Below are 13,977 nucleotides of genomic sequence, written 5' to 3'. Positions count from 1 at the left end.
GTTTCGCTTGCTCCAGATATACTGCATTACGTATCACGTGATGTGAAAAGATAGCGAAGGTAAACGACACGCCCAAACATGATAATTATGACATGGCAGTCGTTTACGGCGAAATTTACCTCCGCCTCGTAACGTTGAGCTGATTTTAAAGTGACATATCAACCTTCCTCATTCGTGCTTCGCATATCACTGATTCCCACAGTAAGTGGGATCTGTCAGTTTTCTGAATGAGTACTCATATTGTCCCTGAAGGTAACTTTGACGAATAAACAGTAAATTCTTGAATTTTACATCTTAAGAAGCTTTAGAAGACTTGGCAGACTTTATATTCGGTGGTGCGGCGCTTGCCCACCTACCAGTTACGAGTGAAACTTTTTTATGTCTTATTACTTTCACTCATTCAACGGTTAGCCCTAAAACAGCCTAGCCGATTCGTGAACTCTTCTTATTTACAGATTTTATTTATCATCCTTAGAACCACAATTCCTACTTCATTCACAAGCAGATAGAACAAGTTATGATTTTGACTTTGAACCTTTTTGTACGAGTGATCCAAGCTTCTTCTTCAGTTTTTCAAGAAAGCTTTCTTCTTTTCCTCCTTCAAGAGAAAATAAAGAACATTAATGTTAGCAGCATACGTATTAATATAGTTGAGAAATTCTGCTTTTATCAGCAATGCGTTAGATTGGTACCATTTTTTAAGAACGTGTTGCAAATATTTTGACAAACAATGCTGCTTGCTTACGGAAACGCCTAGAGGCGAAGAATGGAAAAAGAAAGAGAACTAGACAACACGCCTGCCAATTACTTGAATATTAACGATTGTGCTACGTATTAATTTAACCCTGTTCTAAGCCCTAAACACATATTGAAACCTGTTTCTGACAGCAAGAAAGGCTATCGTAAGGCTTGTACAGACGGAATTATTCTATTGAGCCGACTTTTGCCTTGGAGAGGAAAAGTGAAAGTTAAGAACTTCGCACCGTAATGGCAGCGAGAGCAGTCGTAAGCGTTGCGATATGCGGATATGGTACTAGTTGAATAGTTTAAACCTCTCTACCCATTACAACAGGCTCAGCATTGATGCGTTATAGTGAACAGCCACAGCTTCAACAAAGTGTCAAGTACCTTAAAGTATTTGGACTACTGCAACTGGAATGAACGATGAATAACCATGAAGTGCGTATACCTTTACAACGAAAAAATTATGATTTAAGTGTAGCGGGCACCCCGAAACTTTGCTTCATGCTAACTCTACAAAGAATTTACAAAACGCTTTAGAAAAAGTGGGGGACCTATACGCTTCGCCATTAGAAGCTCAACGCGATAGCAATATCCTGTCCCCAGTGAGTACATGAATCACGTAGTGCATACGTTTTATTGTATGCTGTTTTTCGAGAAGTTTATATAGAGGATTTACTACAATTTATTCGATAAAGTTCAAAGGGGTTTGCGTCAGTGAAGTTTTAGTATGTGACATTTGTAATGGGCCCCATGCTTTAACCACGATTAATTATGCGCGTGAAGAACTCACGAACGTGCTATGGACACCCTACAGAGTCTTATGGAAGTACGCAGACGTGTGTCCCTTTTGTAACAGGTCACTGGCTTCAAACCACAAGGTACTTATGGTAATCATCTCATCTGAAGTTTGATGGCAACATTCACTTATACTGCTAGCATTATTATTGCGATAATATATGTTGTACTGCGAAGTCTGTATAGAGGAAAAGTGTCGTTGTAAAGCATGTGCGTTATTTTCACTGCACTTCAAACCAGATGAAGATGTTTAACGTTATTATCAAGGAGACGTGTGACTGTCGGGTAAAACACCAGCCTACCACGAAAATGACCTATATTTGATCGTCACTCAAACGAGGCGTTTTACTGCGAACTTGGTGTATCGGTAGGAGAAGCAAAATTATCTTCGGCATCGGTGACACGAGTAGTCTGCATTCGCTGTACTATCAGTTACGTCTTTCTCAGCACCATAGCCAAGCACCCGAACCATCGGCTGTGTTGCTATAGTAACGTCGTACATCCCGTAGCAGCCATGGCGCCGGGCACGCACGCATAAGTTTCTGCTGAGAGCTTCCACCTGAGAAAGCCACTCAGAACTCTCTAAGAAAGCTGACAGTGAAAACGTGAGAGCGCTCGCTATCACCGGGCCGATGGTGCAGTCCGAGCACGAAAGTGGACCTGGTCGAGTGCTGACAACAACTACGCACCGATGATCAGACAGTCTTCCGAGCAGCGCTGAATTACGAACGGTAATACAAGCGCTGGTGGCGATTGGATGCTGCAAACCACCCCGTGGAGTTAGCTCGTGATGTCAAACACTTGCAACAACTCCGAGCCGAACAAGCCATTCTGCGGGCACAACAGGATCAACATTATGATTGTGGAAGCTCATTTCCCGGGGTGAACACCCCCTTTCGGTGGGAATTTCTCCAGCGGCACTTTGGCTTCTGCTGTGACTTCTGCGACCACCTGCGGTTGGAAAACAACCACTGTGATGAACGCAATGCGAAACACATTGAACCCCTATTGCGCTCATTCATGACCGCGATCATGGGAGGCACAGTGTGTGGCGTGTGAAATAAAACGCTGTGGTAAATCTTACGCTAAATGTATGTCTAACCTCATTCAGAAGCACGAACATGTAATCAATAATTGTGAAAGACTTCAATGCAGCGTCGGGTTTAACCCACTGCTAAACACCGCGCCCGCGGTAGCACCTTTCAGCTTTCGCTGGTTAACTACTTGTACAAAGTGCTTGGACGGAGATTTTTTATTCCTTATTTTGTTTGCATGTTTCTTGATTTTTTTTTCGGTCATGGACAAGACGTTCATGTTTTGCTCACAACCAACAATGCTAGAACTGAAATTTCTACAAAACAAGATTTTTAACGCTAGCACGCTAAACGCCGCTCTCAGAGCTTTCGCAGTGAAAACGCTGTGAGTGTCACGCGGACCTGGCGGTTGGAATGTGCAACATTTTTCAAAGAACCAAGACGCTTTGACCATTTACATTCAGATATCTAGCATCCTTCGTCTTGGCACCTTGTGTTCGTCTCCAAAGCTTCAGCATTGCCAAAAGTATGATAGAAAGACGACAGTCCAAGATGAACATGATTAAATTGCACCTGATGACATAAATAACTTGACGACACGTCTCGTATATGATTACATCCGTTTGACAAGTTACGTGTGGCACATGATTACATTTCACAACCCATTGTGCGTGGTTGTACCCCACAGGCTTTAGACCCTTCAGTCTTCGTAAGCCTTAAGATGCCATTGTGAAGCAACCTCTGTTGCAATGATGTTTTTATCAACCGTTGAAAGATCCTGATCGAAGAGAATTATACCCATCGCCACTCAAGCAAGATTACACGAGGCACCGTGCATGGCAGGCAAGAACTCAGCCAGAGTGCTTCCAAGTGCTTCAGAAAGTCTGCCTAAGTAAAACATTGATTATGGGGCTCAGCTACTGACCCAAAAGGTCACAAGTCCGATCTATGCCATGGTGGTCGCATTTTTAGGGAGGCAAATTGCTAGTAGGTCGGGAATAATGCTATGTCAGTGCACATTCAAAACACAGATAATGAAAATTTCTTCAGCCTTCCACTTTTTTATAGCCACAATTCAGTGCATGCAGTTTTCGTTAGTCCAGCTGCCATTCATATGATCACCAATGATTGCGCATGAAGGCGATGCGGATTTTATTGAGGAGTTATGTTTTAGTTAATAGCCCTTATATTTGCCATATTTTATTTCATTGCCCTTACTCTCACCTATTTGATAATTTCCAAGCAGCTGAATGCTTTTAGAGCAGCCAACACGGAAAACATCCATACCATATCCCTCTAGCATATCATTTTCATACTACTTCCACATAACCCTCACGGTGCAGAAAATTGTTTTCTAGTTATCTCAGTTTTATACAACTTTCGCCTAGAAGAGTGCCTTCAGCGCTAGTTGCACCGAAGTAGTTATATACGCACAGCTACGAGTTTACACGTAAGCTAGATATTTGCATCTTCTCTGGGGGACATTGTTGATTATTAGGCGTGTTATAAAAAAGAATTACCTTCGTTCAGTATTTTTTTCTTTGAAAATTCTTACAATGGTATTGAAACGTGCACTACTTCATTTCTACGGAAAAAATTTGATCTCAGGGCAACAAGTCTATTTCTTTGTTCTTGAATCAAATACTTGCATGTATTTTCTATGGTAATATTTCAAACTTTCTAATAACGAAAATCAAGCTAAACCGTGCGTGAGATACACACAATTCACTTGCCTATTTTGTATTTTGTTTGAGACACTTCTATTTTAGTTCGCTTTTACGGCAACAACAACACTCACCGCAAACGCATATACACTCCGTAGACAAATCCAGGCACTTCGGGACACCAGTGTTACCGCACTGACCATTCCAAAGTGTAGCACAGAGAGTGTCACCGTTTACTGGAAGTACAATAAAGTATCATAGCTTTAACGTGTTTTAACTGTATAGCAACCACTACACCGGGAATTGGCCAAATATTCATAGCTAGAGGCGCAATACACAACCCTGAATTAGTGAATGGTGATTGCACTTCACCGCCAAGCTCAGTAAAAATATTTGTGCCGGCTCCTTCATTCACGAATGATGATATATTATCTGAAAATGCGCCAGATCCGCATGGCATTATTTCAAAGAACTTGGTATTATAATCCCAAAAAGAAAATGAAGAAATTTGTTGTTCTCTGTAAGTTTCAGTAATTTAAATTTTAGAGTGCAACTGATTGTGTCATAATTCAACAATTAACTACAACTTCTATTTAAATTAAATCAACTATTAGGTCAGAAATGCGTGAAGAGTTTGCTCTTTATTTTGTACACTCCGAGCAAAGAAAATAAGTACTGTTAGTGTTGGTTCTTGGAACCGGCCCATCAAATGACTGTCGAACACGGTAGTGCCTCGAGTCAAGGGATCCTCTCAAGCACTACGCAGTGCAATTAGGTTAAACTACTGATAGCTTGCCACTCGGAACGCGTGAATGATTGTACTCACCGAGGTTCAAGCCAGTTTATGAAATATGCATGCCGTAACGCTCCAGCGAATTTGTTGTGCACAATTACACACACCACCGCTTTAAGGGCTAAGTATTGATTGACATTCTGTTTTTATCAATAATTAATACACTAGCCTAAACTTGTAGGAAACTTTGATGAAAGTTGGTGCAAAAATTCAGCTAAGTGCAAGATATAGTGCAAGCAAGCGCGATGAAGCCACAGCATGGGAATGCTGAATTCGGTGATCTCAGCCATTGTTTCGGTATGGGCTGTGAATGATGCTTCAAAAAATATGGTCCCAGAGTGGGTAATGCTGGAAAGTTGAACTCAATCATGACCAGACCTAATGCCGACTTCAGCAATGATCCATGTTTTAGCGAAATAATGCCAGGAAGACCACGCAAGCTGCGCTAATCAAAGATGCCTTCCATCTAGGAAGGAAGTAAGGATGAATCAGGGCCAGGGTCAATAAGGGTTGCCAAATAAAGGCCTATGAGCATTAACACAGAGTTACCCGCAATTAAAGAACAACACCAAACCTAGAGGATGCTATGGTTTTGCCTTCAAGAGTACGTCGTGATATCGGCCATTGCGCACATTGTCTTTTGAAAAGCTAACCTGCTTCAGTTCTTTGTGCATGCCTCAACCATACTGTGAGGACACGAAGCACTGTGGGCGTAACGTTAGCCGCTTCAAATTATTATTCAATGCTGGATGTAAGTACAGATATTAGGGGCCCACTACGCTACAATTATTTCTTTTGAGTATTAGCGAATGGCCCACTGCGCATCCGTAGGGCAACATGTGAAGCTACGTAGCTACTCGTTTTTATGATCGTTTTGCTGCTTATGATGACTGAAGGTCTGAGGGCTTTTTAAAAGTGAGTCTTGAGAATGCCCTCTCTTTCCTGATTTTGCATGTTTTGAAGCCTGGTGCAATTTTACGCTTCTGTCCCCCAATATATGGTGCGAGAAGGAGATTTCTTTCACTACATGACATTCATAATGAGATTTTTTTTCAGCGCAGTTTCAACAAGTTTTGGCGTTCTGAGAATAATTTAACTGCTTGCCTTGCAGACCACCGAAATTCGACCCTTACTCGCAACCGAAAGTATTTATATTTGTGTTATTTGCATCTCTTTTGATCCTTTCGTCACGGACAAGATGAATTTTCGCTCACAAAGAATGACGCCGACACTGATATTGAACTTCCTGTGAATATTCACTTGCTCTTTAAAGGGCCACTCGCCACCCCGCATTTAAAGAAGAGGGGATGATTTTCTCCTCTCCTTCATACATACGATACATCTTCCTGACGCCTTAGTTCTATTCCACGTGAACAATATTGCACGTGCAATAGAGCACGACATTGCACGTGATATTGCACGTGATATTGCACGTGAACAATATCAGCACTAAGCGCTATAGAGCCTATCAGGATGTCGCGCTTCTCCGCTGCACGCTGTTATTTCCGCTTGCGCAATTGTAAAGACAAAAAATGAAGTTTGATCGGTTGATTGTGCACACCTTTCATGCGAGACAAAAAACAATGGATAGGCAGCTGCACGGCAAAGCAGTGCAGGCGACAAATCACATGTGATAATTCACGTATATCAACGAATCAAGAGCATGTATGCTGTAGACATCACGGGAACTACTGTCTACGTCACAGTAGTTCACCAAGAAAGACCAGAAAAATCAGGGAAGATTATTGCGGTCTTTTTTGTATACTGGGAACCTGCTGAGTGGCCTTTTAACAATATCGAGCCAATAAAGCAACTGTACGAAAAGTCGCTTGTACACATGTTGCATAGGTTCCGCTCTTCTGTAGTCGTCTGCCTCTTCACCGTCGTTCTACGTGTCGCACTTGTGATTGCGTTGCCTTCTTCACTGATTTCTAAGGCAGCGTACTTACAGTCTTGTCAATGTCCCCGGCCACTGGTAGACATTAAGCGGTGTCGTTTGTATGTGCGAAAATTTCAGGTAACCTCATGAAAAACTTTTCTTGTAACGGATTGAAGTTACGTGGAAAAAAACCATAGACATTTTCGTAGAATAGCCCACGGATCGTTCTTGTCGTGGTCGTTTTTCAGGCCAAGGAAAAAAGTCCTTAAGTGTAGGCTTGCGTTAGTGGACCACCCGCACGCGCTCCTCCAACATACTCGCGAGTGGCTAGCGTATTTCTTGGATGTGTGGAACGGCAATTCAGAGAAGTTGTCTGGGGAGGTTTCGTTGTCATCGACAGTTTTTGTAGCAGCTAGTGCGAGGGCGAAATCGTTCCAGTCATATCAATTGCATACATAGTGGATGAAGCACCTTGTGTACCCAATACTCAGAGTCATCGACAGCTATAACAGGTATTAAAATATTATTAGGTCTCTTTACGTCTCACAAAGTAATTTCGTCATAAGTTTGCTCGTTTTCGGAGCCTACTGAAACACATGCTTAAGCACAAGTATTATATGTGAAGCATTTCATCGCGTGCGAGAGGAACCTTTACCATCTATCCGTCTGTCCTTCCGTCTGTCTGTCCTTGCATCTGTCTGTCCTTTTCTCCGTCTGTCCTTCCTTCCGTCTGTCTGTCCTTCCTTCCGTCTGTCCTTCCTTCCGTCCGTCTGTCCTTCCGTCCGCCTGTCCGTCCGTCTGTCCTTCCGTCTGTCCTTCCGTCCGTCTGTCCTTCCGTCCGTCTGTCCGTCCGTCTATCCTTCTGTCTGTCCTTCCGTCCGTCTGTCCGTCCGTCTGTCCTTCCATCCGTCTGTCCGTCCGTCTGTCCTTTCATCCGTCTGTCCTTCCGTCCTTCCGTCCATCCGTCCGTCCGTCTGTCCTTCCGTCCGTCTGTCTTTCCAACCGTCCGTCCGTCCGTCCGTCCGTCTGTCTGTCTGTCTGTCTGTCGGTCTGTCTGCCCGCTTACGTCAAGGTGTTTTTCTGATTGCGTTCTTAACTTAGCCCCGCCATGGTGGTCTACACTGTAAGGAAAAGTTAGCCGAGATGGGAGTGTCTCCAGCACGTGAGCCCACAAAACTCCCCTCTCCTAATTATTTACTCCCTGGTAGGGAGTGAACTCGGCACATGTCATCGTAAAACGCCCCCTGCTTAATCACAGAGTTTATGAACGACATGACCTTGTTAAACTCCCCGGAGAGTTTCAGGTCACGTGCTTACAAACTCCCCATAGGAGCTTTAAAAACCCTCTTTGGGCGTGACGTGTGTGTGTGTGTGTGTGTGTGTGTGTGTGTGTGTGTGTGTGTGTGTGAGTGTGTGTGTGTGTGTGTACGGGCATATGTTTGCACGTCGGTGTGAAACACATGTGCTTTGTGTGGCTAACCGTTTGAGCATCTGTCAACAGGCAACAAAATTATAAGTGAAGCGAAGAATAGCAACGACCGGTGGGTATTTACTGCGAACATTTCAATATATTTCGCACCGTTAAACCACGCTGCACATCAGTCCAATTCCTCAACGAAACGCCGTGAATGCCGCGCTTGAAGACCGAGTAACAAAAACTTCGAAAAATAAATTAATGGTAGCAAAAGTGATCTGCTACGATCGTCAGCGGCTGCTCCTGGAGTTTCACCGTCAAAAACTTCAAAGCGGTCTGAAGTAGGCTTCGCTCGACTACGGCAGGCTGGCCGGCAACCAGTCTGAGAGTTGCGCCGGCGACGCGCTCTCCCCGTCTCCACCGATAATGGCTTCTCGTGGTGTCACCGGTATTTCACCGGCTGTAACATCTAAGTGGTAAGAAGGCCTCGCTATGCCGTCGGTATCAAGCCGGATCGTATCGAGCTCGCACTGCGCGCCGGCCACCGCGGCAAGCGCTAGGAGCTAGCACCGACCACCGGCGAGGTAAAGAATGTGTTTCATTAAAAAATGAAGGCTGCTGGTATGTATAACAGTCTTCTACGCCTTGCGACCACAGCTGTCAATGACTAACTACAAGGTGAGCGCCGAACGAGGCGGAGTACGATCGTCGGCGATTGCACCGTAAAACTTCGAAGCGGTTGGCTTCGCTCGACCACGGCAGGCGGTCAGCAACCGGTGTGAGAGTTGCGCCGGCGACGCGCTCGCCCCGTCTCCGCCGATGGTGAGTTCTCGTAGTGTCACCGGTATTTCACCGGCTGCAACATCTAAGCGGTAGGAAGGCCTCGCTATGGCGTCGGTATCAAGCCGGCATTGTATCGAGCTCGCACTGCGCACCGGCCGCCGCGGCGAGCACTGCGAGCTATACATGCAATGCATGCGAGCAACGGGAACAGCGACTGCGAACCGTCTAATTCGTTTAAGTCTATCGCTCCGTAGCTTAAACTGCGTGGATAGCGGACACCTATTTCTGTGCATGAGAAAAACAAGGAGACGTAAACTGCACATCAGCAAGCATTTTGTGATCGCCAGCTGTCATTCATCGAATCACCGTGCCGTACTCGTGAGTGAGGCCTAGTCGTCGAACGCGGTATTGGTGGTCTACCTCGGTTCATCGCTGGAGCTGCTGAATGTGCCTCGTTAATGTGTTCATTCAAGGCCGCGCGCACTTTGTGTATGATTCAGTGCATTTTACGGGTCCACAAACAGTACTGCTAATGCAAATTCAGCCTGTAAACAGAGCGTCAACTGATAAATCTTTTTCGCTATAGTAAAAAATATTGAATATTAGGCAGGATTAAGATAAAAGGCATGTGTGCTGAAGTGCTTACATCAGACAACCACAAGTTCATACTTACGCCGTGCGTATTTATTGCTTAATTATTAGAAAAAAAAAGGCGGTCACCGGGGCTACATGGGAGGTCAGAATGTGGTGCCTATATATACCCGGTGACTATATGGTAGGTGTGTACTGCGTATGGCAAGCTGTTAAATAAAGAAAAAAAGTGTATGGCAAGCTGTGGTGAGTGCGAGTGTTGTAATATTACGTGAACGTTGTGCGAACGTTTGTGTACTGTAATCATTGTTGTGCGCATTGAATGTAATGCAAATAAAATTACGCTTGCACATGGTACGGCTGCTGACGTAATTTTTTTTTTCAGTCGATGCAAAAAATTTACTCCCATACTGACCTGAAAAAGTTCCCCAAAGGATGTAAATAAAAACCCCCCTGGCACCATGCACAAACCCCCTACTGATGGGGAGTAAATTTTTTACTCCCTCCGGACGGTGTTTTTAAAACTCCCATTGGGGCGTGCGCTAGAGGACAAGGTCATTTACTCCCATCTCGGCTCATTTCTGTTTACAGTGTAGTGGCTAAGGTACTCGGCTGCTGACCCGCAGGTCGCGGGATAAAATCCCGGCTGTGGTGGCTGCATTTCCAATGGAGGCGGAAATGTTGTAGGCCCGTGTACTCAGATTTGGGTGCACGTTAAAGAACCCCAGGTGGTCAGAATTTCCGGAGCCCTCCACTACGGCGTCTCTCATATTGAAATAATGGTTTTAGGACAATATTGAATGATGAATAGTGTGACAATCCCGTCGCGTATTCATCAAACACTTTGCACCAAACAGTGGCACACACCAGTGGGCAGATATGTACCGCTGGTATGCGGGCATGTGTATAGCAATCGATTGACAGTTTATATCCACCCTGAAATGGTGAGAACACAAGTGGGTAATTTTAACGCTTCATCTTTAAGAAGATTGCGACGAATAAATGTCAGTGTCCAAGCACAAATCCAACCCTAGCATTATGCGTGACAATAAAGTATTCTACCACAGAGTCACGACAGCTCTCAGACTTTCTTTTCAAATATATCTTAATGTTCGTAAAATTTCAATTGTGGTTCCACTACTGACAATACAATTTGATAAAAGTTATAATATGAAACACATCAGGGAAGAAAAACATTGCCATGGCCATAACAAAAGACGCTCGTTTCTCTGTGGCACAGTTAAGGCACCCACCGAGGACTAAAATCAGGCTAGCAAACTAGCAAGCCGATGCGCACAAGGCCTGATTACAATACATGTTCATACTATTGAAGGGGAGGAAGAAGCGCTCTCCACCTTTATAGACAACTGTTTTCTTAGCTTAGTCGTGAGTAAAGCTTTATATAGGCTTATAATTTTTTTACAAACGTCTATCACTGTAGTAACAATTGAAGGGCACTTTCCGTGAGTTTAAAAAAAAAGTAACAAAAGCATGAAAGCGTTGGCGTAGTTGTCCCCCACCGTTTTCTATGTGCCTGTCTGCTCTCATGCAAAATTAGGAAAAGTTATTGACGGTTCGATGCGAACCCTGCTACATCATTGGACAGTTGAGTATTCTGCTAAAAATTCACGGTGAGGCTTGATGTTGTTTTGCAAAGTGATGCTTTACAGACGTCCTGTTGAGCAAAACATCGCATCAATATATAAAAATATGTACTGGAAGGCCAAATTGCAAGCAGGTATACCAAAATGTGAACTACGTAACGACTGCGTGGCTTAAAGATTCCCATTTCCAGGGACCAGATGCTACGAATAACTTAGCCCTCAGTAATAAATCTTTTATCGCAAAATGGTCTTTGTATTTCATCTTCCAAGCCTGCGTGGCATGCTTTCTTCATGAGATAACTGAAATGTTAGTTTTTGCTTTTATTAGGTTGTACTCCTTTTTTTCCTGCATTGCATGTACGTGTAGTGTACTTTGGGTGACTATGCATAAGAATAATGTAAAATATTTGTGTGTGCTTCTATTTGCGTATGGCAGTTTCTATATGTAATCACTGCCTGCTGAACACTATAACCGGCTAGGAAGCTCAAGCTCGCAGAAGCTATTTCTTCCCATGCCCTCTACTTGCTGAAGTGGAAAATATAATATTGATTGATTGATTAATTGAGCAATTACAAATGGTTTAGCGGTAGTTTTTCTACTGCATCAGCCACAGCATGCGTTACAGATTAGAAGAAAGTAGCTCATTTACCCTCTTCAAATACAGGCCATTCACAACGCCATCGAATTGTACCATCTACTATGAAAGGATCGCATATATAGAGTTGTGCAGGAGTGCTTGCATTAGTTGCCCAAAAGTGCAAAACGGGGCATGTTTGCCATAGCCGTAGCTCAGACTATTTCGGCAAGAATTAGTACGTGTCTCATATACCACTCTGCATATTGCGCTGTCATCGCAAAGGAACTGTGAAAGGAGACGACTGTCTCTCAGGAGCAGCCATATTATCTTGCACGAACGTTTTGTAGAGTTACGCGAGAGCAGATCCAAAAGACTGAGCTGCCAGCCTTAGTTTGTATAACACAACTGGTTCCTATTACCAACGTCGCTTCACTTTCGCGGTCAATGTGTGATTTATTCCCACAATGACCTTCGTAGGCATCACCATCGCCGACGTATTTCATATAAAGTCGCAATTCATAACATTGCAGCCAGTATCGTATGCTCTATGAGCTAGTAGTAAAAGAGCGAAAGCTGGAGATGAATACGGCTGAAACAGAAACGAAAAAAGCCAGTCATCTGTATCGCATGCAATACCATCGCCCGTCGGTGAGGTCTGCCGTTGACTACTTTTCAAGCGTGGAGGTGCAGCTTCCTTCATCTGGCTTAGGAGCATGACGAACCCCACTTACTTTCCGAGCTTCCCCAGTATCAACCCGTCATACACATATGAAATATATTAAATAGCCTTCATACAATAATAGTTCTGGACAGCAATTTGCAGCACACCCGCGAGATTTCAGCTTGATGAGATTGCAGGCATGCTTACCACACTGTGAAGTATATTTGCGACCATCTTTGAAAAAGCAAGCCTGCTTCTGTCCAAAGTTACATCTAAAGTTATCTTCGCAGAAGTAAGTCGTGGTACTTTGGAGTCGTGATGCTGAAAAAAAAATACCAAATTACCCTCTACACAGCATCAATTTGACAATATAACACTCAGAACCACAGAGAAAGTAGTATATTATTAAATTTAACAGACAAACATAGCAAAAATTTATAGGGGATGTTATCACAAGTAATGTAAATGTGAAGAAAGAAAAGTGCACCTAGAGATAACTTGCTATGGGCTGAGACTGAACCAGTGATCTTCAATTAAAGGGTGCGATGCTGTACCAACTGTTCCACGATGACGCCTATCTAACCGTCCATTCTATGTGGTATATACGCATGTGTATTAAACTTGGGAGTGTCAAATAACTTGAAGAACTTAGAAGTACCCCATATCCTGGTGAAGGACGGGCATAAGCTTTGCCGTTTCGAGAGTGTTCGCAAAGTGGAGTGGGCTGTATTTATTCGTGATGCCAAACCTGCCTTATTGCCAGGCCACACAGAGCAAGAAATCAAGAAAGAATGACGCTTCTGGAGAGACGTTTACTTAAGCCAAAAGCCCATTTTTATTGTCGTAAAGAGCAGAATCCTTCAGCTTAGAAAGATTAGCCTAGTTACCCGGCCGGCGTACCTCTCTTAACGTGCAAAGTAGGAAAAGGTGTTCAGTTCAATGCCAAGCTCAGAGCACAAAGATGCTGACCCGAAGTTTTCGGGTTCAATCCAGGTCATGGTGGTTCGATTTCGCTGCAGACGAAACGGTAGAGGCACGTGTACTGGGCAGTTTCAGTGCACGTTAAAGAACTCCAGATGGTCACAATTTCCGGACCACTTCGCCACCAGGGCGTGCGTTATAATCGTGTCGTTGTGTTGGCACGTAAAACTCCACACTTTACGAGTTCCCCTTGTACCTCTTTTGGTTATTTTTACTTTGCACACCATGAGGCTTCGTTTAACTACGAAGACAGCTGGCAATAGTATATTACATGTATTACTCATTATTAACAAAGCAGAGTTCGCACAGTGATGTTGTGAACACGTACTCACGCCTAAAAAGAACTGTGCAGTGTTAAAAATGAATAAAATATGTTTAAACTTAAGGACTCTATTTTTTTGTTAAACACAATAATAACGAGTGGTAACATAAATTATGCCAAAATGTTATTTATGA

The 13,977-nt window shown here is 43.7% G+C and overlaps 1 long non-coding RNA gene across 1 annotated transcript; it reads right to left on the bottom strand.

Annotated features, from left to right (window-relative positions):
• Positions 1-440: 440 nt before the first annotated feature.
• LOC142765002 (uncharacterized) lies at positions 441-12,865 on the bottom strand. The gene is made up of 3 exons (XR_012884005.1): positions 12,748-12,865; positions 4,372-4,473; positions 441-598 (listed from the first exon to the last, which is right to left on the bottom strand). It is a non-coding gene; the product is annotated as an uncharacterized LOC142765002 (long non-coding RNA).
• Positions 12,866-13,977: the final 1,112 nt, after the last annotated feature.

The sequence above is a fragment of the Rhipicephalus microplus genome, chromosome 6, assembly GCF_043290135.1.
Source record: "Rhipicephalus microplus isolate Deutch F79 chromosome 6, USDA_Rmic, whole genome shotgun sequence".
NCBI lineage: Eukaryota > Metazoa > Arthropoda > Arachnida > Ixodida > Ixodidae > Rhipicephalus > Rhipicephalus microplus.
This window is presented reverse-complemented; position numbering and strand designations above follow the sequence as displayed.